We start from the raw sequence: 24972 nt of genomic DNA on the forward strand, positions 1-24972 counted from the left end.
GTGACACAAAAACATCTAGGCTTTGCAAGTAAGGCAATTTGTAATGGGATTATTAGTTTAATTAAAGCAAAAGTGTTTTGCATACTTCTGGAAGGAGTATTTTGTGGTATTATCAGATGCTTGTAATGATGGGAAATATTAATGCAGTTTGTCACCCATGTTTACATGCAATTCTACAGTAGTTTTTAATGTCCAATGTTCTAATGACAGTCTAGAGTTGTCTATGACTTGTGTCTGAGTCCTGTCATTGGTTGGAATGACCAGTACCTAAAACCAAGCATTCCACATCACCTCATCAGTGGAATCAATGCTACACTGCACGATGTGCTACATTAGCAACGGAGAAGGAACAGGAACCCAGCTCTCACCTCTAGAATTCCATGTAAACTAAATGGTACAGTTTTATGGGGGATGTTGGGACAGAGACCGCTGCAGATGTACAAAGGCAATTTTTAACAATTGCAGAACAAGTTGGTTGAGTAGTCAGTTTAAAACACCGAACCCTTGGAACAGAGAAGCAAAGTATAAAAGCAAGGTATGCTACATTTTTACAAATCTCTTTTACACAAGTCTGTTCGACTGCATTAAACAACAAGAATGGTATCAAGATGAAAGGCTTCACTTCCATGAAAAATCTAAAGAAAGTGGGATTGTCGTGCTTAGAGAAGGTTAAAAGAAGTGTTCATAGATCAGTCACGTACATACGCTTCTTGCCAAAGGCATAAAGGTTTCCAACCAAGGGATACTGATATAGTGAAAAAGAATCAAAGGCAATACTTTTGATCTATTACGTAAAATAGCCAGGCATGTGTAAAGTGTGCCTGGGAATCGTGAGACAATCCATTAATGACTTTGCTTGCCAGATTACAATTCATTCTTCATTACAGAAACTAAACAAGCATATGGCAAATTTGTTGTGCCTCAGCATTCCGTACCTCCCTCCTGAATATAACATTATATTCCGTGCCATAAATACTTTTCTATACCTCAATTAGATGATCTGCACAACATCCCTCTTCAAAGCTAAAAGCATAATCAAATCAGTTCCTCTAATATTTTTCTTGACATTCAATTAGACAATGACAGAGCAGTACACAGGCCATCCCAGAGTAACAAATGCCCCACTTACGAGAAGCCCATACATGCAGAAAAGCTCCAATATTAAATTCAAAAGTCTGATGTACAGCATTATGTGTTTTTTAATGCCATTCATTACAAATTGGTAAACATAGTGATTTTTGTCTATTTTCTGACGTACAAAAATCAACATCTGTACAAATGGAATCCATTTGTTAGTCAGGGAAGGCCTGTGCTCAGATTAATTTATGCACATTTGCTCCAAATCCCTCATTAACCCTCCCACCAAAATTCCTATCGAACATGGCAGTGAAAGTACCAACTGACCCACAGCATCCAAAAAGCCTTTTGGGGAGATCGCTCCAGGTTTCCACTGTGTTGTGTGAATCAGACGTCTTGCCAGTTTCAAGGAATCGTAGAGTTGACGACATAGAAGATGGAGTCCGTGCCGGCTGGAAAATAGCTGCCCAAATTCCAGAACTTGATCCGTAGCCTTTCAGGCAGGCGCACTGTTCATCATCTTCCAAAATTCCGTAGGTTGCAGAATGGTTCACACAAATTGGAAGAGAGCAAATGACGCCTCACTTTTTCTGGAGAGAGGGAGATAGAAAATGAGGAACTGCAGGTCAGTTAGGCTGGCATCAGCATTCGGGAAATGCTAGACTGTGGACTTAAATTAAAGATATGGTAGCAGGGTACATAAAAACTAAATAATTTAGCAGATGCCGTGCACATTTACAACTAGCACTCCAAAGATAAATCATACAGCAGGGCTCGAAATTAACGGTTGCCCAATTGCCAATGGCCACCTAAAGTGGGAATGATGGAAACAGCGTTTATCAATAATTTATTATTTAATCTGGTGCGTACAAACTTGGTATCTTCATTGCTGTTCACAACACATACATCTAATCTGAATGTCCGGTAATGTGGCTTTTTGACACCTTTAAACATATTGCCAAAAGAACATTTGCTGCAGTTATGTCATTTGGCCATCTCTTATAGACAATAGACAATAGGTGCAGGAGTAGGCCATTCGGCCCTTCGAGCCAGCACCGCCATTCAATGTGATCATCGCTGATCATCCCCAATCAGTACCCCGTTCCTGCCTGCTCCCCATATCCCCTGACTACGCTATCTTTAAAACCCTATCTAGTTCTCTCTTGATAGTATCCAGAGAACCGGCCTCCACCGCCCTCTGAGACAGAGAATTCCACAGACAGTTCTTGTCATTTAGTGTAATGCTTAACCTGTCAGGTGGGTATCGTCGGTTTTAACAGCTATTATCATAAAATGCCTTTAGAAATTTCCTTGCAACCTGTATATTTTGTTGTGGATAAATTATGTGGGAAGCAAGAGAGTTTATGTACCAATAACGACCCATGCTATGGCCATGTCAAGATAATTTTCGGTCCTTCACAGAAAACATGCTTGCATCAATCTGTAGTGTGCATGGTTAAGCACATATATTACCATGGTCCAGGATTTATTGACACGGGTTGATCATACGCTGAATCATCCAACCACATTTGTTTGGAAGTGGAAAGAAATAATAGAAATTGCATTCATTGCAACGTGTAAAAAGAGTTGAGATACTGTATTATAATTTTGCTGCATGTCATTGTGGTATATATCATGTCTTGATTGGTGAATATGTTTAGTTTGTGACTTTATTTGAAGCAGAAATAATATGTGAATGCTTCAATGAGCATAATTCTGACTGGTAACTGCGCACTTCATCCGAGCACATTACCACACACGCCATGCAAGACGTCTTAAATGACCACCTAAACTGTCATTTGCCAACCGAAAAAGCTGCCTAGGTTGCAACAGAGAGAAAAAAGCCCTGATACAGTGCTGGTATAACTCAGCAGGTCAGGCTACATCACTGAACGGAATGAATAGGTGATTTTTTTTTGGTTGTAATAGGGAAGGTGAGAAAGCTGAAAAAGATGTGGGAGGAGACAAAGCAAGTTATAGATGGATACAGGCGAGGAGGTTTTATTGGCAGATTGGACAGGCTAGATGCAGGAAAAATGTTCCCCATGTTGGGAGAGAATAAGGGATAGGCCATTTAGGACTGAGATGAGGAAAAACCTTTTCACCCAGAGAGTTGTGAATCTGTAGAATTCTCTGCCACCGGTGGCAGTGTCGGGCAAATCAAGAGAGAGTTAGATATAGCACTTAAGGCTAATGGAATCAAGGGATATGGGGAGAAAGCAGGAACAAGGTTACGAATCTGGATGATCAGCCATGATAATATTGAATGGTGGTTCTGGCTGCAAGGGCTGAATTGCCTAATCATGCACATATTTTCTGTTTCTATATAGATAGGACGGAGAGGGTTAAAGAGGGGGGGAGAAATTAGAGTGCATCTGGGGGGGGGGGGGGGGGGAGAAAAGAGAGAGCGGGGGGCACAAAAAACAGATGCAGGCCTTGGCGAAACAAGCGAAAATGTTTGGTGAAATGGCCGCCTCGTCTACACAACTCTTAACCTGCAAAAGATACATCAGAACCAGAGATGTTTCTAAGGCCTTCATTAAAGTGCCACACAGAATCAAACAAAGTGAAAGGACCCAAGTAAAAGGATTGATGCTACGCAGCATCTTGTTTACTGCTCAGGATGTGTCCAGGAATGGAATAATGCTAAAATAGATCATCATTGCTTTATTGTTTAGATATGTCAGTGATGACACTGCTGTGTAAGGAATTCAGTATGAGTCGCTGCCCTCACCACTACTACACTGGGAACCTGAATGAGGGCCTCAGCCCTTTCCTGGCTCCCCACAGCAAAGAAGTGGTTAAAGTGACATATGGTTGGGTCTGGAATAAGCCATGGTTGTCTGTAAGGGTCGGGTGAAATGGAGAATTCAAGTATATTGTTAAGTTCCTGTTGTTCCCAGCCAAATTAACTCATTGTTCAAAAGATGAGTAGTAATTCCCAATTTTGGTACCACACCTGTTGATCATGTTTGTATCCTCTCCAATGCTTCCATGTAAAGTCATACTTCTTTCCACATATGAAGCAAAATCAAAATTCAGTAACTTTGAAATTGTAATTCCGCCTCTCCAGAAATAAATACTAACCTATGTTGTCTTGAGGACTAACTTCTTGACAACCATGATTAGGAGTGTAAGATCCAGAGGCACTACGAGATATTTGTGATTGCAAATGTCTGGAATTGTTAAGTTTGTCTGGGTTAGGAGGTATTAAAGACAGGGAGAGGTTATTCAGAATTCAGATTGTTTTCTCTCGAACGTCAGAGGTTTCACCGAGACCTGATAGAAGTATATAAAATGAGTGGCATAGATCAGATACAGTCAGAATCTTTTTAATCTGCAGAACGGATAATCAAATACTAGCGGGCATAGCTTTAAGGTGTGGGCTGCAAAGTTTGAATGCAATGTGGAGGACAATCTTTATAGGTCTATTTTTATTTTATTTTTTACACCGAGGGTGTTGAGTGCCTAAAATGCGCTGCCAAGGTTGGGGATGAGATAGATACGATAGTGGCATTTAAGAGGCTTTTTGATAGGCACATGAATGTGCAGGGAATGCAGGCACAGGTAAGCAAGAGATGGTCTTGGCATCATGTTCAACACAGACACTGTGGCCCAAAGGGTCTGTTCTTGTGCTGTACTGTTCTATAAACATGCTTACAGCATGCAACAATCAGACTACAAGAACATAGATTTGTTCTTTAACGATATTCAGTTTCAGCTTGATTAATAAAAGCTGGTTCTTCTCCGTGATCAATGGCAGTCGTTATTTAGACCAACGTCATTGAAAATCTCCCTGGAGATGAAACAGAAACATAGAAAATAGGTGCAGGAGGAGGCCATTTGGCCCTTCGAGCCAGCCATTCATTGTGATCATGGCTGATCGTCCCCTATCAATAACCCATGCCTGCCTTCTCCCCATAGCCCTTGACTCCACTAGCCCCTAGAGCTCTATCTAACTCTCTCTTAAATCCATCCAGTGACTTGGCCTCCACTGCCTTTGTGGCAGGGAATTCCATTAATTTACAACTCTCTGGGTGAAAAAGTTTTTTCTCACCTCAGTCTTAAATGACCTCCTGTTTATTCTAAGATTGTGGCCCCTGGTTCTGGACTCGCCCAACATTGGGAACATTTTTCCTGCATCTAGCTTGTCCAGTACTTTTATAATTTTATATGTTTCTATAAGATCCCCCCTTACCCTTCTAAACTCCAGTGAATACAAGCCTAGTCTTTTCAATCTTTCCTCATATGACAGTCCCGCCATGCCAGGGATCAATCTCGTGAACCTACGGTGCACTGCCTCAATCACAAGGATGTCCTTCCTCAAATTAGGAGACCAAAACTGCACACAATACTCCAGATGTGGTCTCACCAGAGCCCTATACAACTGCAGAAGAACCTATTTACTCCTATACTGAAATCCTCTTGTTATGAAGGTCAACATTCCATTAGCTTTCTTCATTGCCTGCTATACCTGCACGCCAAGTTTCAGTGACCGGTGTACAAGGACACCCAGGTCTCGCTGTACCTCCCCCTTACCTAACCTAATCCCAGTGAGATAATAATCTGCCCCCTTGATTTTGCCGCCAAAGTGGATAACCTCACATTTATCTATATTATACTGCATCTGCCACGCATCTGCCCACTCACTCAACTTGTCCAGGTCACCATGCAACCTCCTAACATCCTCTTCACAGTTCACACTGCCACCCAGCTTTGTGTCATCCGCAAACTTGCTAGAGTTGCTCCTAATTCCCTCTTCCAAATCATTAATATATATGGTAAACAGTTGCGGCCCCAACACAGCCTTGCGGCACTCCACTCGCCATTAGCTATCCTCCAATCCGCAGGAACTGATCCTGAATCTATTGAACATTGGAAAATGATCACCAATGCATCCACTATTTCTAGAGCCACCTCCCCGAGGACCCTGGGATGCAGACCATCAGGCCCAGGGGATTTATCATCCTTCAGTCCCATTAGCCTACCCAATACTATTTCTCGCCTAATGAAAATGTCTTTCAGTTCCTCTACCCCCTTCGATCCTCTGTCCTCCAGTACATCTGGGAGATTGTTTGTGTCTTCCTTAGTGAAGACCGATCCGAAGTACCTGTTCAACTCTTCAGCCATTTCCTTGTTGCCCATAATAATTTCACCCGTGTCTGCCTTCAAGGTACCCACATTTGAATTTGCTACTAATTTTCCCTTAACATATCTAAAGAAGCTTTTATTGTCCTTCTTCATATTCCTAGCCAGCTTCCCCTCGTACTTCATCTTTTCAGCCCGTATTGCCCGTTTTGTTTCCTTCTGTTGTTTTAACTCCTGCTGCAACTTACACCCTACATCCGGGCTACTATTTGGGGGTCTGTAAATAACACCAATTAGTGTCTTCTTGCCTTTACAATTCCTCAATTCAATCCACAGTGAATCTACCTCGTCAGTCCCTATGTCTTCCCTCGCAAGGGATGAATTCCCTCCCTCGCCAGCAGAGCTACCCCCCCCCCCCCCCCCCCCCCCCCTCCTCTGGCCACCTGCCTGTCCTTCCTATAGGATGTATAACCCTGAATATTAAGTTCCAAGGCCCGATCCCCCTGCAGCCAGGTCTCAGTAATCCCCACAACATCATATCTACCAACCTCTAACTGAGCCTCAACCTCAACTACTTTACTTCTTATACTTCGCGCATTCATATACAATACTTATAATTCCTTACGCATCTCACCTTTCACATCGATCCCTATTACACTTGGCCATGCTCTCCTATCCCTTTATGAGCTTCCTTTCCCATTAATTCTGGGGTCATTAACCAAGCTAAAGGGATCAGCGGGAATGGAGAGAAAGCAGGTACAGGATACTGAGTTGGATGATCAGCCATGATCATATTTAATGGTGGTGCAGGCTCGAAGGGCCGAATGGCCTACTCCTGCACCTATTTTCTATGTTTCTATCCCCTTACTCTCTTTCCCTTTAACTCCATCCTCAACTATCCCATTTGACACCCCACCCCCCTTATTCAGTTTAAAACCACCCGTGTAGCAGTGGCAAACCTGCCTGCCAGAATGCTGGTCCCCCACCTGTTAAGATGCAATCCGTCCCTTTTTTACAGTTCCAAAACAGATCCCATTTGGTCTTTGCCATTATTTTGCTGAGCTGGATGTTAGGTTATCAAATCACTCACTAATGTAATGCACCAAAAAATGTGTGCAAAATTACATGATTTCACATTAATACAATTTTCATCTTTGCAACACTTGTTTTTCTGATGTGCCAAAATTCTAGGCTAGCTATCTAAGAATCTAACGGGAAAAAATGAATTTGGGCTTACAAATATACAAAAAATCATGTTGCATTAAAAGGTCCAAGCAAAAAACAAACCGAATATATTTATAGAGTGACAAAACCTACATTTCAAAAATGCCGTGTTGTGTTTAAAAAAAATATGCATACACTAGAAGAGTTGTAAAAATGATTAAGTATTGGAAGAAAAATGTGAAATTTTACTTCAGGAAAAGACAAAAACATTGAGGGAAGGTTTTTGATCAACAGAATAGACATAATATACTTTTCCATTTAGTGAGAGTAAAACAACTTTTACAAAGCTATCAATGAGATAACAAGTAGGTAATGTCCTTACACTGGTGCTATGCAACCTTTATTATGGAGAGGACAAGATTCACAAATTATTGCTAAATTAATCCATTTGGCTCCAAATTTATGAATATTAAAAGCTGGTTGTTGAAAATTTCTGTTAAAAGTGATCAAGAAAATGACCAAAACATGCAAAAACTTTCAGACAAACAAAGTCTGTAATCTCCACTAAATGAGCAACATCCCTTCATTATCATTGACATTACACCATCTGTTGTCTAATCTCTCCTATTGTTTGGGGAACGTCCACAATGTTTTTCTTTCAATTGAAAGATGGTGGGGAGGTTAAACGATGAGGGGCAAAGTGAATGTGAAGTGATAGATCCAGTGCAGTAACCAACACAACGGCTCAGTAAATTGTTCTCCTGTAATACATTGAAATAAAAGCTAATTCCAATAATAAGCTTTCCCCTATTTTACCTTGGACATCAGGGCACGAGTGTCGAAATTCCTGCCAATCTTCTTTAAAGAGGCAATCTGTCCATCCTTGACTGTGGAGAGAAAAGAATTTCTGGTATCATTGACAAAAGCATTATTATACTGCAACATTACTGGAGAAACTAAGCAGGTACTTCCAAGTACTGTGGAAGCAAGGGAATAATCTATGTCTCTTGTCGAGACCCTGCACCTGGACTGAGAGTGTAAAGAGGAGATAACCAGAGGAGAGTGTGAAGATTTTACAAACAATGTGTGTCGAAGTAGAGCTGCAACAGTTGAATTTCATTCGAGGATCCTCTGGAATTAATCCAAAGCCTAGATATTTAGCGTCACTCAAAACTGCTTCCCAACTTAGTAGGCAGTGAAATTGAGTCTTGCTGTTGTTATAGAACTGTAATTATCACTTGGTGCTGCAGGAAGCATCAAGGCCAAGACTAAACAACAGAAATGCAGTACTTTGATTCGCTACCTGCTGGTTAGGGGAGTGAGTTTAAAACAATTTAAGATGCTGAACTCGACAATTAGTTATTTATGATTTTTTTTACCAGTTCTATGGCATTCTTCGATATCCTTCGATTGGCACCTGGATATGCAGGGAATGGAGGGGCATGGATCACGTGCAGGCAGAGGAGATTAGTTTATCTTGGCATCATGCTCGGCACAGACATTGTTAGCCATGGGGCCATAATGTTCTTTGTTCTATTACTTTCTTTTTTGGTCTCCAAATCTGAGGAAGGACATTATTGCCATAGAGGGAGTGCAGAGAAGGTTCACCAGACTGATGCCTGGGATGTCAGGACTGTCTTATGAAGAAAGACTGGATAGACTTGGTTTATACTCTCTAGAATTTAGGAGATTGAGTGGGGATCTTATAGAAACTTACAAAATTCTTAAGAGGTTGGACAGGCTAGATGCAGGAAGATTGTTCCCGATGTTGGGGAAGTCCAGGACAAGGGGTCACAGCTTAAGGATAAGGGGGAAATCCTTTAAAACCGAGATGAGAAAAACTTTTTTCACACAGAGAGTGGTGAATCTCTGGAACTCTCTGCCACAGAGGGTAGTTGAGGCCAGTTCATTGGCTATATTTAAGAGGGAGTTAGATGTGGCCCTTGTGGCTAAGGGGATCAGAGGGTATGGAGAGAAGGCAGGTACGGCATACTGATTTGGATGATCAGCCATCATCATATTGAATGGCGGTGCAGGCTCGAAGGGCCGAATGGCCTACTCCTGCACCTAATTTCTATGTTTCTTTTTGTCAGTGAACTTTAGCTTAACAACAGCAACTTTGAGGTTGATTTGGCAACATTCAAATCAGTAACGTTGGCAAAAGTGTGTCGACCATCTGATTCGCTTTCAAAGACAACTTGTGCAAATTAATTTTAAACCATGTATAACCAGATTTTTAATGATGTAATTTATATGGGATACATAATCACATGTCACCTCTGAACCCACCTATGCAACATAACCGCAGCAGGGCTCCTGATAAATCTTCCTCTTCGATCAGTAGTACAACCATTGGAGGGGCAGGAATCCGTAGCACAATTAGCCGATTGATATTACTGTACAGACTGCAGGAGGATGAAAGAATCTGGAATGAGTACATATTTTAATTCAGCGATAGTGATTCAGCAGTGGAAGTCTCACCTCACTATCACCACCATCTTTTGTACACGGCAAAGAGATTGTGTTCACTTATCCTCCATGACTCGCGGAATTCAGCTCCTGACCACTTTGGGGTGTGGGAGTAAACCGGAGAACTCGGAGAAAACCCAGCGAGGCCATGGGGGGGGGGGGGGGGGGAGCCAAGGTCGTGCAGCCGGCACCTGTAGTCAGGATCGAACCCGCATCTGTGGCGGCCGCTGTCTGTCTGTCTGTCAGTCAGCAGCAACTCTCCCGCTGCGAACCCTCCCCCTCCCCCTCCCCCTCGCGCTAAATGCTAAATGCCTGACGAGTTCTAGATTTAAATCTTTTTGAACTCGTCAAGCAGCGTTTCACATAACACAGTCCAGTGAGGGAGCGCCCGGGACCCTGGAGGTCGGGGGAGGGGAATAGGGAGGGAGGGAGCACCCGGAGTGGGCGGGGCTAGAGGGAGGGAGGGAGCACCCGGAGTGGGCGGGGCTACAGAGGGAGGGAGCGCCCGGGGTGGGAGGGGCTACAGAGGGAGGGAGCGCCCGGGGTGGGCGGGGCTACAGAGGGAGGGAGGGAGCGCCCGGGGTGGGCAGGGCTACAGGGGGAGGGAGCGCCCGGGGTGGGCGGGGCTACAGAGGGAGGGAGCGCCCTGGGTGGGCGGGGCTACAGAGGGAGGGAGCGCCCGAGGTGGGCGGGGCTACAGAGGGAGGGAGCGCCCGAGGTGGGCGGGGCTACAGGGGGAGGGAGGGAGCGCCCGGGGTGGGCGGGGCTACAGGGGGAAGGAGGGAGGGAGCGCCCGGGGTGGGCGGGGCTACAGGGGGAGGGAGGGAGGGAGCGCCCGGGGTGGGCGGGGCTACAGAGGGAGGGAGCGCCCGGGGTGGGCGGGGCTACAGGAGAAGACGGCGCCGTTTTCCAAACGCGGGGATCGTCCTTCACGGCCGCAAATGTTATTTCTAAACCAGTTCTCGAGCCCCGCGGACAGACGGAAACAGACACGGACACGGGGTGGGCGGGGCTACAGGGGGGGGAGGGAGCGCCCGCTTCAAGCCCCGGGAACAGACGGACACAGACGGACACAGACGGACAGGGACGTGGAGCTTAAACCCAAACCCGCTTCACCTTCAGCTTAAACTTCCCGCCCGCGCTCCGTCCTCGACCGTCGTCATGGCCGCATCGACAAGATGGCGGCGCGTCACGTCACGTGGTGACCGCATTTATGACGTTGGCGAGACGTCACGTGACGCTCCGTTGATAGGGCGGGGAAATCACGTGAAGTCCATTCAATGTCGTGTTGTGGCGTCACGTGGTCCGTTCAGTGACGTCTCCAAAGACACTAGAGGTGCTCTACCTGCCTGTGTAATATATGCAAAAATAATTTCACTGCAGTTGCATTTGTGACAAATAAACCACCATTGAACCATTGTTCATACAACGTGCCAGTGAAGACAAATGGTCTGTTGTCTTTTTTACAAAATTACATTTATTCAGCTATTTGCAAAATGTATACATTGAACTACAACAAAACACCCAGCATTTTTCTCTATCCAGGTGAGGAGGGACTATTTGGCAGGTGAATGAGTTGGAGATTATAATTACAGAAAACAAAATGGAGCAAATGGGGCATAAAATGTAGAACCAGGGGAGGCATGAGCATGGATTTGGGGATAAAAATGGTTGACTTGGAATTGGGAAGGGTGGGAGATGAGTGGATGGAGGAGGGGAGGAAAGGAACTGGGTGATGGGGGTGGGGGGGAATTATGGTGTTTTGTTTTAATTTTACATGTGGCATTCACTGCCAGAATGAAATGTAAAACCAGCAACACCGATTGTGATTTATGCACCTAATCTGTGGTCGTCAGAGTAGATTAAAAAGAAACATGAATGTTGCCATTCACGCCACCTCCTCCAATCTTTAAGCCCTCTAGGTTTCCAGTACATCTTCATACTTTGGTCTCTTGCATAATTCCATTAGATATTTAACATGGAAATAGGCCTTTCAGCCCACCAAGTCCATGCTGACCATCAATCACCCATTCACACTAGTTCTATGTTATCCCACTTTCCTCACCCACTCTCTACACATTCGGGGCAATTTTACAGAGACAAATTAACCTACAAAGCCAAAGCGTCTTTAGGATGTGGGCGGAATCCCACATGCTTGAAGGGAGAATGTGCCCGAGGACAGTGCTCGAGGACAGAATCAAACACAGGTCTCTGGCGTGTGAGGCAGCAAGTCTACTAGCTGTGCCACTATATCTTGATTTCCAACACGCAAAAAATTAAACGTTGATAACTTTGGTTACAAAAAAAAATAAACTATCTATTTCCGGTCATAAATCTCTAAGTCACACTATGTCCCCCTTAACAGCTATGTTATAATTCACTTCAAGACTATGGTCGTAAAGTTGCTGCCTAACAGTGCCAGAGACCCGGAATCGATCCTGAATATGGGTGCTGTCTGTATGGAGTTTGCTCCTTTTCCCTTTGATCGCATGTGTTATTTCCGGGTTTCATAGAACTTGTTTCCTTCCACATTCCAAAGGTGTGCAGGACCCTTTATCAGACCCAACTGAAAAAGATTCTGTTTGACCTATTGATGCATATATATATTTTATATAGTCATATATTCATATATAAATATATGCTGATTTGTTTTCTCGTTTATAACATTGTTTACAGAGTACTATGTTTACATATAGAGGGGTTGCACGTAAGGTCACCGGGTCATAGGGCTTGATGCACGGAGCCCACTCAATCCATCTGGAAGACATCCATCACTTCCGGTATATGTTATTAATGCTAGAAACGCTACCTGTTCCTACCTGTTAAAACCGCCAAAATGTTGAATTTTTGCACTGAAAAAAATTGTGGGAGCCGGGGTAAGTGTGAGAGACATGTACCCAACTTTAGAATTCCAAATGTGAAGCAAAATGAAGACATAGAGAAGCGAGAGCTGACAGGACAACAGCAGCAAAAGTGCTTGGTAAACATTGGCCATATCGGAATTGAAAATATTGGGAATTATCTCGTTTCCTCACTGCATTTCATCAAGTAAGGCATTATTTGTGTGTTTTCTTGATTCCTTTGGTATCTAAAAATTCTCAGAAGTGATAAATCTGGCTGTAAATGTTTCTTCAGATGCGTTTTCATTTTGTACGTAAAAACCCACTTGGGAACCATGGGCGATTTAAAAAAATTACAGCCAGATTGATCACTTCTGAAACTTTTTAGATGCCAAAGGAATAAAAAAAAAACACAAATAATGCCTTCGTTGATGAAATGCAGTGAGCAAACGGCCAATGTTCGCCAAGCACTCTGGCTGTTGTTGTCCCTTCAGCTCTCGCTTCTACCCACCGTCATTTCTCCTCACTTTTGTAATTCTGAAGTATGCTAAATGTCTCACACGCTTATCCCGATTTCAATAATTATTTACAGCGCAAAAATTGACAATTTCAGCCGGTTACAATGGTAAGTGCCTACCTGCAGTTCATCGCGTGTACTCCAGTTGGTGTAGAGGAGCAACAGTACGGGTCATGGGTCGTGACCCCACTGCCGTGAAATCTCCCTATTCCTTGGACTTTGGCAGGTCCAAGCTCCCCCTTCAGCCGGTCAACGCTGCAGGGGCTGTCATTGAGGTGGTGCAGACATATAAATACCTTGGAGTGCACCTTGACAACAAACTGGACTGGTCTGTCAACTCTGACTCCCTCTACAAAAAAGGCCAGAGCAGACTCTTTTTCCTCAGAAGGCTTAAATCCTTCAATGTGTGTAAGGATATGCTGCACATGTTTTACAACACAGTGGTTGCAAGCGTTATTTTCTACGCTGTTGTCTGCTGGGGCAACAGCATTAGTGCAAAAAACAATAGGAAGCTGGTCAAACTGGTTAATCGAGCTGGCTCAGTGCTGGAGGGGAGAGTAGACTCTGGGATGGAGGTGCTTGAGAGGCGTATGAGGCACAAGGTGCAGGTCATCCTGAAAAACCCCGGGCATCCCCTCCATATAATTCTGGAGAGTCAAAAGAGCACTCGGAACAACAACCGGCTCCTCTCCCTGCCCTGTAGAACGGAGCGGTTCAGGAGATCCTTCACCCCTGCAGCCATTAGATTTTATAATTCGGACCGCTAGGCTGTAGGGGGATGCATTTTGCAATTATTAATTTTTAACTGTTAATTATTGGTCTTTTTAAGTATTTATTGCTCTCAGGTAGTGTCCACATTGTATTTTATGTATTTTCTGTCTGCGTTCGTTTTGAATCTGTGGGTTTGTTGATTGGGAGCTTCTGGACATCTGAATTTCCCTGAGGGGATCAATAAAGTATTTATTATTATTATTATTATTATTATTATTCTGTTGCTGCTGTAAATCAGGATTTCATTGTTCTCCCCCCCTAGGGATCCGGGACATTAGTGCCCCTAACAAAGATGGCCGCCTCCCCTGGGGATCCGGGACATTAGTGCCCCTAACAAAGATGGCCGCCTCCCCTGAGGATCCGGGACATTAGTGCCCCTAACAAAGATGGCCGCCTCCCCTGGGGATCCGGGACATTAGTGCCCCTAACAAAGATGGCCGCCTCCCCTGGGGATCCGGGACATTAGTGCCCCTAACAAAGATGGCCGCCCTCCCCTGGGGATCCGGGACATTAATGCCCCTAACAAAGATGGCCGCCCTTCATCAAGTTGCCGACGGTGAAGAAATTCTCCTCCTGCTGCGAAATCTCCATCAGTTCAGTGACGTCAGTGCCTGCACCAAAGATGGCCGCCTCTATGAGGCGTGCCCGCTACAAAGATGGCCGTCCCGCCGTTTCCGGTGTCGGTGACGTCATCGGGGAGCGGAGCAGCAGCGATGGCGGTTTTCCCCGGAGCGCGGAGCGAGGAGGAGGCGGCGATGCACAGAAAGTACAGCAAGATGAGGAAGATGCTGGAGTGGAGAGGGTGGGGAGAGACACGGGGAGACAGGGGAGGAGGGTGGGGAGAGACAGGGGGAGACAGGGGTGGAGGGTGGGGAGGGACACGGGGAGACAGGGGAGGAGGGTGGGGAGAGACAGGGGAGGAGGGGGGGGAGAGACACGGGGAGACAGGGGAGGAGGGTGGGGAGGGACACGGTGAGACAGGGGAGGAGGGTGGGGAGAGACACGGTGAGACAGGGGAGGAGGGTGGGGAGAGACACGGGGAGAGACGCGGGGAGAGGGAGGGGGAGACAGTACAGGAAGCTGAGGAAGAAGAAGGGGTGCAGAGGGTGGGGGAAGTCAAGTCAATTTTATTTCTATAGCACATAATTTCTATATTTTATTTCTATAACACAAACTAAACACCTTCTTTGCCCGGTTTGAAACCAGCAACACCAGCAGGAGTGGAATAACCCCGGCCTTGGCGGAGGGACAGGCCTTAACACTGAGCACTCAGGAGGTACAGTGCGCTCTGCGTAGGATCAATCCACGCAAGGCTGCAGGCCCGGATGGAGTCCAGGGAAGTGTACTAAAGGACTGTGCTGTACAGCTGGCGGAGATATTCACGAGAATCTACAATCTGTCTCTATCTCTGGCAACGGTCCCCAAGTGCCTGAAAACAACCACCAAAGGTGCAAAAAAAATCTAAAGTCACCTGAACGACTACCGCCCGGATGCCCTAACTCCAATACCAATGAAGTGCTTCGAAAGGCTGGTCCTCTCCCACATCAAATCCAGCATCCCTGCCTCACTGGACTCTCATCAATTTGCATACAGGGCAAATAGATCAACAGATGCCATCTCTATGGCTCTTCACACTGACTCACCTGAACAGACAGGGCACGTACGTGAGGATGTTTTTCATAGGCTATAGCTCTGCATTCAATACGGTCATCCCCACCAAGCTCACCACCAAACTCCACCAGCTGGGCCTCAGCTCGCCGATATGCGATTTGATACTGAAATATCTGACAGAGCGACCGCAGGCCGTGAGATTGGGCCCGCACCTGTCCTCCACTATCACCCTGAGCACCGGCACACCACAGGGCTGTGTAATAAGCCCCATGCTCTACTCCCTCTTCACTCACGACTGTGTCCCTGCATTCGACACCAACACCATCGTGAAGTTTGCAGACGACACAACAGTGATTGGGCTGATCACCAATGGTGATGAAACTAAATACAGAGCGGAGGTGCAGAACCTGGCGGACTGGTGCACACGTAACAACTTGTCACTAAACACCTCAAAGACCAAGGAGCTGATTATTGACTTCAGGAGGTGACATATATGGAGAATACGCCCCAAACTCCATCTACGAGGACAGTGTGGAGAGAGTGTCCAGCTTTAAGTTTCTGGGCACTCACATTTCAGAGGACCTCACATGGTCCACCAACACCGCTGCGCTGGTCAAGAAGGCACAGCAACGACTGTTCTTCCTGAGGACATTAAAAAAGATTGGTCTGCCTCAACAGCAGCTGACAACGTTCTACGGCTGCACCACAGAGAGCATATTAACGTATGGCATCTCTGTGTAATAATAATAATAATGGATGGGATTTATATAGCGCCTTTCTAATACTCAAGGCGCTTTACATCGCATTATTCATTCACTCCTCAGTCACACTCGGTGGTGGTAAGCTACTTCTGTAGCCACAGCTGCCCTGGGGCAGACTGACGGAAGCGTGGCTGCCATTCTGCGCCTACGGCCCCTCCGACCACCACCAATCACTCACACACATTCACACACAGGCAAAGGTGGGTGAAGTGTCTTGCCCAAGGACACAATGACAGTATGCACTCCAAGCGGGATTCGAACCGGCTACCTTCCGGTTGCCAGCCGAACACTTAGCCCATTGTGCCATCTGTCGTCCCGTAGTATTTCAGCTGCACGGAGAGGAGAGCTCTTCAGCGCGTCGTCCACAGAGCGCAGAGGATTATTGGGACACCGCTACCAGACTTGGAGGGCATCTACCACACACGGTGCCTCTGTTAAACTGAGTTCTTTCAATCTAAAGTCAACTTGACTCAAACACTTGTTGCTATTAAAATCAATTCTTTATTCAGCTGAGACTGGTCTCTTGAACCTTCCAACACAGAGCTGATGCTCTGGGGCTGGTCCAGAGAGGAGTAACTTTGATACAAACTCATGGCATTTATATAGGTATTACACATTTCAGATACAGTGGGTATGACAAGCTAGTAACCAATCATCTGAGACCTTCTGGTGATTTACAACATCAGTCACATGATCCCCCTTCCCTGGCCTCATTACACCCTTTGTTTGCCTGTGCTTTATAACTTTTAGAATTATTTTATTTCAACACAGCAAAACCCCAGTAGGCTCTTATGAAAGACCACTCCTCAAAATACAAGATACGTATATAACACAATGATCACACGTCATACACACTTTCTATACCAAGAAAAAATATATTTCTATAAATCTAAACCATTTCTATAAGTTTAAAGTGTACCTTTCTACCAAGACAATACATTTCATAATTGATGTTACTATAATTTTACACATTTTGAAATACCATTACTTATGTCTTTAAAACATTAATTATATAAGTTTGCTGAATTACAGTTTCTAAGTTCAAAATGCACATTTCCATCTCCCATCCAAGGATACTTGGGTTGTAAATCTGTCAATTTGTTAATATGAGTTTGGTGCCTTTCCTGTTATCGGGAAGTAGGATTTCCAATCTCATGTACCAGGCAGAACACAAGAGACTACATCTCAGACCATTACGTCAGAATTCCATCTGCTTCAACCTTCTATAAACTACTCCCTCAATCTAATTATTTCTCAAAGCAAATCTCCTTCACTTACATCTTACTCCTTATCACACTCAGCCTTGAATTATGTCTCAAACCTAGCATAACAAGCCATAACTCTTCACCTTTATGTCACATTCAGAGCTCAAAAATGTGCCATAGAGACAGAGCAGATGGCCTAAGAAGAGACCCCTTATTCAGCTTCCCATTCTTCAACATAAAGCCATATCAAATACAATTTCCTCCAGTGCTATAATTGCCCCAAACACATAATCCTCCGCCATTTCCGCCACCTCCAACGTGACCCCACCACTCGCCACATCTTCCCATCTCCCCCCATGTCTGCCTTCCGCAAAGACCGCTCCCTCCGCAACTCCCTCGTCAATTCTTCCCTTCCCTCCCGCACCACCCCCTCCCCGGGCACTTTCCGTTGCAACCGCAAGAAATGCAACACCTGTCCCTTCACCTCCCCCCTCGACTCCATTCAAGGTCCCAAGCAGTCGTTCCAGGTGCGACAAAGGTTCACCTGTATCTCCTCCAACCTCATCTACTGCATCCGCTGCTCTAGATGTCAGCTGATTTACATCGGTGAGACCAAGCGTAGGTTGGGCGATCGTTTCGCCGAACACCTCCGCTCAGTCCACAATAACCTACCTGACCTCCCAGTGGCTCAGCACTTCAACTCCCCCTCCCATTCCCAATCCGACCTCTCTGTCCTGGGTCTCCTCCATTGCCAGAGTGAGCAACAGCGGAAATTGGAGGAACAGCACCTCATATTCCGTCTGGGGACCTTGCGTCCTTATGGCATTAACATTGAATTCTCCCAATTTGGCTAGCCCGTGCTGTCTCCTCCCCTTCCTTAACCCTCTAGCTGTCTCCTCCCATCCGCCCGCCCTCGGGCTCCTCCTCCTCCCCTTTTCCTTCTTTCTTTCCCCACCCCCCATCAGTCTGAAGAAGGGTTTTGGCCCGAAACGTCGCCTATTTCCTTCGCTCCATAGATGCTGCTGCACCCGCTGAGTTTCCCCAGCAATTTTGTGTACCTTCGATATTCCAGCATCTGCAGTTCCCTTTTGAACACAATAACCTAAGCTAAGCAGGTTCCGGTTCAGGCCTCCATGTTTTGATTCATCTTTGCCTGTGTGTATGTGTCTGTTTGCACTTTATTTCGGTTCAGGAAAACTTTAAACTTTTCTTTTGCAATTTACCTAGCTTATATAAAAGTCACTATCCAAGCGGTTCTATTTGTATAATATTTCCTCACCTCAGGAAGGCCGTCAGCATCCATAAAGACTCCTCACACCCTTGTAACAGACTGTTCGAACTACTTCCCTCCGGTAGACGTTACAAGGCCTTCTACACCCGAACCTCCAGACTCAGGAACAGCTTCATTTCCAGAGCTATAGCTGCTCTGAATCGGCCCTGCTGAGTGCCCCCCACCCCCCCCCCCCCCCCCCCCCCCCCCCCCCCCCCCCATGGACTGTCTCCCTCGGATGGTCATGTCGCACAGACACATCTGCACTTTAGTCTGTTTGAACTGTTTTGACTGTTTTACTGTTCTTTTTACAATCCAAGCTCTCGGGATATCTAAATCTAAATTGTATTAGTTATTTCTGTTATGACATCGTTTGGAAGCTGCATACCAAATCTCGTTGCACGTATGTGCAATGACAATAAAATATTATTATTATATTATTATTATTATTATTATTATTGTAGGGCTATTAAAGATATCGGAGTCAGCGGATATGGGGAGAAGGCAACTGATTGTGGATTATCAGCCATGATCACATTGAATGGCGGTGCCGGCTTGAAGGGCAGAATGGCCTACTCCTGCACCTATTGTCTACTCTATTGCCTATTGTACCTGGACTTCCAGAAAGCCTAAGGTAAGGTCCCACATAGGATATTAGTTGGCAAAATTAGAGCACATGGCATCGGGGGTAAGGTACTGAATGGTGTCAAGTTAGGGAAACGGGAAGTACAACGGGATCTGGGGGTCATTGCACATCAGTCACTGGTAGTAAGCATGCAGGTACAGCAGACAGTGAAGAAAGCTAATGGCATGTTGGCCTTCATACCAAGAGGAGTTGAGAATAGGAGCAAAGAGGTCCTTCTGCAGTTGCACAGGGCCCTAGTGAGACCACACCTGGAGTATTGTGTGCAGTTTTGGTCTCCAATTTTGAGGAAGGACATTCTTGCCATTGAGGGAGTGCAGGGTAGGTTCACCAGGTTAATTCCCGGGATGGCGGAACTGTCATATGTTGATAGAATGGAGCAGCTGGGCTTGTACACTCTGGAGTTTAGATGGATGAGAGGGATTCGTATTGAAACATATAAGATTATTAAGGGATTGGACACCCTGAGTGAGGGAATTCCTCCTCATCTTCTTCCCAAAGGAACGTCCTTTAATTCTGACGCTATGTCCTCTAGTCCTGGACACTCCCACTGGTGAAAACATTGTCTCCACGTCCACTGTACCCAAGCCTTTCACTATTCGATGTTTCAATGAGGTGTCCCCCATCTCACCTTCTCCTTGGACACGATATTTATCAATTTGTCGATATGGTCATTTGCAAAATATAATTCAGATTCTTCTAGTCCTTTTAAGTCTTTTCACCAATTGTTTAGATAGAATATTGGCCCAAGGGCAGATAAGGATGGAACCATAATGTTGGAAGGTGAGGGCGGCGTAGCAGCGACTGTGAAAGATAAAATCTGAGCCTCGACCGGAGTCCACAGGGGAAGCAGGGTTAAAGTGCAGTTGCCAATGCAATGATACGTACCGGTCGCCCAGCCTCTGGAATGGAGCCAAGAAATGGGAAACAAAAACACAAGGGAACATAGACAGGCCAGATGCCAGCAGCAAGGATTACTGAATTTCAAATATATTGAGTATATTTGGTATAAAGCAGAGTGTGCGGTTCATTTTTGTCGGATTCATTCAAGTTTCTTATAACTATTCTTTCCCGCTGCCGTCATATTCAGGCACTCCTAACGTCTTATCATCTGCTCCCAGAAGTGGAATTTGTTGCGAGTAGTCAGGGGACTTTGAACCTCGCGATAGTGTTCCTTGTCTGATACTGCAGAGCGCACTTTTGGACAAGGACGTTGCATCAGGAAGAACCAGAAGATAAAATGGCTTCAACACAGCAGGTTGATAGTTTAACAGAATAACTAATTTGTCCCATCTGCCTGGATATCTTCACCGATCCAGTGTCCCTGCAGTGCGGGCACAACTTCTGCCACTCCTGTATCACACAATGTTGGGAAAGAGAGGGGAAAAACTCTACATTCGCTCGCCATTCCTGCCCGGAATGTAGAGCGGAATTTGCAGACCGCACCCTCATTGTGAATTGGGCCTTGTCAAGCCTGGCTGAGAAAACTCAAACATTAAATCTGAATCAGAAAGAGAAGGAAAGTAAACTTCACTGCGAGAAACATCAGGAAGAACTGAAGCTGTTTTGTGAAACTGACAAGAAATGTATCTGTGTGATTTGTCGAGACGCGCGGGAACACAGAGATCACCGCTTCATACCGATAGAAGAAGCTGTTGAAAACTACAAGGTAAAAGTAAACATCTTCTGATCGCATTAATTCTACTGCATTTTTTTTCTTCTACATTTCTTTAATTTTTCTTCTTCCTTTATGCAAACCCATTTTCAGGCACAGATGAAATCTTCCATGGAATCTCTCACGAAAAAAATATTAAAGATACAGGAAATGGAACAATTGCAGAAAACAAAGATTTCTGGAGTTAGGGTAAGTTCTCGTCCTTCTCTGTGTGATGCCGTTTAGATTTGCTCCCCCTTGTGGTAATATAACAATATCCACATTTCTCTTCACAGGAACAGACCCGCAGTCTGCAGTCCCACATCACATCTGAATACACTAAAAAGCGACAGATTCTCGTTGAGGAAGAACAGCATTTACTCAAAGATCTCAGGGAAGCAGAGGCGAAGAGTCTTGATATAATGGAGAATTCAAGACAACTTAAATTCCATGCAGGAGAAACTCACAAAGATACAGGAACGGATGGATCAAAAAGACAGTGTGTTATTTCTAATGGTGAGAATTTATTTTCGGTTTAGGCCAATCCAAGTGCACACAGAAAATGCACAACTTCTCGGGAATGTGGAGACCTTGGCACCAAATGCTTGATTGTTCCTCTGTTTCCCAAGTTAAATATTACATTTAAACTGACACTAAAATCCATTTTAGAGTTGCAAGTAAATATGTCCCGTGTGGTTCACCTTTCCTGTCTATTGAATTGTTTTTGACATAATACATTTCCTTCCTCTTCCTTCTTTGTCCTGTGGTCCCTCATCCTTTCTGCAACATTCCCGTGTTATCTGTGCGTCAGAAGGTGTGATACTGCAGAATTTACAACAGGTTTCAACAATTAGTAGAAAATCCTGCTGTGGATTGTGTATGCAGTGCAAATCAATTATAACTTGTCTTTTATTGATTTCAGGAGGAAATTAATCGGAAGAGGAGGTAGGACATGTTCTTCGTTGAAACCATGCATGATTTTACAGAATAACTCAGACAATCATTGCTGTTCATTCTGTAACCCTGCTGCTTATATTTACAGGGTTAGTGATGAGGAATACACCTTGTCTGTGGAAGATTGGGCACTGGTAGTTGCAAAATTCGATCAACCATTTCTATTGAATGAAACGTTGAGCAAAATTTCCTGTGGTACTCCACAAGGTAATGTTGATATAATCTGTTTTTCTGATGTAATGGAGATCGCTAGATGTTAGTTGGATACAAAGAGTGATATGAATAATGGGCACTTAAATTAAAACTACAGCCACTTATACAGTTATACAACAAACATCCTTTTATCTCTATGTACCAGTGATGATTTGGTGCCTGTGGTCAGTATTCCAAGCAACATTGACAGCATGGGAAACACACACACACGCTCAGACACACACACACACACACACACACACACACACACACACACACACACACACACACACACACACACACACACACACACACACACACACACAGATACACACACACACACACCCACGCACACACAGACAGACACACACACTAATAAGTCAACTAATAATCGTCAGAGTGTTTTAACTTGTTGATATATCACCGCTGTTGATCGATTACAGAATCATTCGATATGATGAGGGTGGATGAGATGATACAGGGAGCAAAGGTGGAGTGAAATAGATGGAGAGGAACATTGGTGCAGGTTGTAACACACGGACCTCTTGCTGAAGTTTGGTGACAGGCGAATGGTGGAACCTCAGTAGGTAACCACTACACAGCAACATCCCACTCGTACCTGTCTGATTCTGACAAGTAATTACTCACAGACATCAAACAGGTAACAGGTTTGTTGCAGGCAAAGGAAACGGTTTATGTTCTCCTCGCCATACAGCACTGACCCGTTCATTCCGCTTTATTCATCTTCACCGACAGTATCCCAGCCCGGCATTCATCCCAGCATCTAGTCATAATTGCATGTGTTCCGGTCCCATCCCATAACCACCAGTCCACGTTAAGGCAATATGTGACCTATATCATTTTGTTATTCCACATTCTCACGCACCAACTCGATATTATCGGCAATTTACAGAGGCCAATTCACCTACAAACCCGCACTTTTTGGGGGGTGTTAGTGGAATTCTTGCTATTGAGGGGGTGGAACGTAGGTTCACGAGGTTAATTCCAGGGATGGCGCGACTGTCATGTGGTGAGAGAATGGAGCGGCTGGGCTTGTATATACTGGAGTTTAGAAAGATAAGAGGAAGTCTTATTGAAACATATAAGATTATTAAGGGGTTGGACATGCTAGAGGCAGGAAACATGCTCCCGATGTTGGGGGAGTCCAGAACCAGGGGACACATTTAAAAATAAGCGGTAAGCCATTTAGAATGGAAGCGGGGAAACACTTTTGAGTTGTGAGTCTGTGGAATTCTCTGCCTCAGAGAGCGGTGGAGGCCGATTCGCTGGATACTTTCAAGAGAGAGCTAGATAGGGCTCTTAAAGATAGCGGAGTCGGGGGATATGGGGAGAAGGCAGGAACGAGGTACTGATTGGGGATGATCTGCCATGCTCACATTGAATGGCGGTGCTGGCTTGAAGGGCCGAATGGCCTACTCCTGCACCTATTGCCTATTGCCTAAACCGGACCACCGGAGGAAACCCACGTGGTGAGAGGGTAAACGAGCAAACTGCACTCAGACAGCACGCGAGGTCAGGACCGAACCCTGCGCTGTGGGACAGCAGCTACCCAGTGCGTCTCCTCTCTGCCCTGGCCCTTTCTAAGAAACGCGGCTTGTCTTTCCCGCCAACAGATGTTGCTCGACCCGATGCGTCTCTCGAGCAGTTTATTTCTTATGCTCTCCTTTCCTGCTCCAGACATATTGAAGTAGATATAATGCTTTGTGTAGGAAGAAATTGTAGATGCTGGGTTACACCAAGATGCCAGAGTGATTCAGCGGGTCAGGCAGCATCACTGAAAACAAAAGGCATAGGTGAGGTTTCAGGTTGCGACCCTTCTTCAGAATGCGAGTCGGCCGCGAAGGATACTAGAGGTATGAAAAAGGAACAAACGAAATACGAGCCGGCACCGATGACCAATGAACGGTAGAGGTGGTGACGAAGCCGGAATACAAACAGTGGAACTATCAGGATCATGAAGATGAGGGAGGGATGTGCAAGAGTTAATTGAAATTAGATAAATCAATTTGACAGGAATGTAGAGCGGAATTTGCAGACCGCACCCTCATTGTGAATTGGGCCTTGTCAAGCCTGGCTGAGAAAACTCAAACATTAAATCTGAATCAGAAAGAGAAGGAAAGTAAACTTCACTGCGAGAAACATCAGGAAGAACTGAAGCTGTTTTGTGAAACTGACAAGAAATGTATCTGTGTGATTTGTCGAGACGCGCGGGTACACAGAGATCACCGCTTCATACCGATAGAAGAAGCTGTTGAAAACTACAAGGTAAAAGCAAACATCTTTTGATCACATGAATTCTACTGCGTTTTTTTCTCATGTACAACTCTTTCAGTTCGCTTTTTGTTTTTGCAAACCCATTTTCAGGCACAGATGAAATCTTCGATGGAATCTCTCACGAAAAAAAAATCCGAGATACAGGAAATGGAACAATTGCAGAAAACAAAGATTTCTGGAGTTAGGGTGAGGTCTCGTCCTTCGCTGTGTGATGCCGTGAAGATTTGCTCCCCCGTGGTCGCAATATAATCATATCCACATTTCTCTTCACAGGAACAGTCCCACAGTCTGCAGTCTCACATCACATCACACTTCACTAAAAAGCGGCAGATTCTCTCTGAGGAAGAACAGCGCTTACTCAAAGATCTCAGGGAATCAGAGGCGAAGAGTCTTGATATAGTGAAGACAAATCTTCAAGTAATCCAAGAGAAATTAAATTCCATGCAGAAGAAACTCACAAA

General features: G+C 45.1%; 1 long non-coding RNA gene and 1 pseudogene across 1 annotated transcript; one reads left to right on the plus strand and one right to left on the minus strand.

Annotated features, from left to right (window-relative positions):
• Window positions 1-1183: 1183 nt before the first annotated feature.
• LOC116969151 lies at window positions 1184-8181 on the minus strand. The gene is made up of 2 exons (XR_004410648.1): window positions 8146-8181; window positions 1184-1667 (listed from the first exon to the last, which is right to left on the minus strand). It is a non-coding gene; the product is annotated as an uncharacterized LOC116969151 (long non-coding RNA).
• A 6401-nt stretch (window positions 8182-14582) lies between these two features.
• On the plus strand, window positions 14583-24523 carry LOC116969152 (annotated as a pseudogene).
• Window positions 24524-24972: the final 449 nt, after the last annotated feature.

Source organism: Amblyraja radiata, unplaced genomic scaffold, assembly GCF_010909765.2.
Source record: "Amblyraja radiata isolate CabotCenter1 unplaced genomic scaffold, sAmbRad1.1.pri S111, whole genome shotgun sequence".
In the NCBI taxonomy this organism is placed as follows: Eukaryota; Metazoa; Chordata; class Chondrichthyes; order Rajiformes; family Rajidae; genus Amblyraja; species Amblyraja radiata.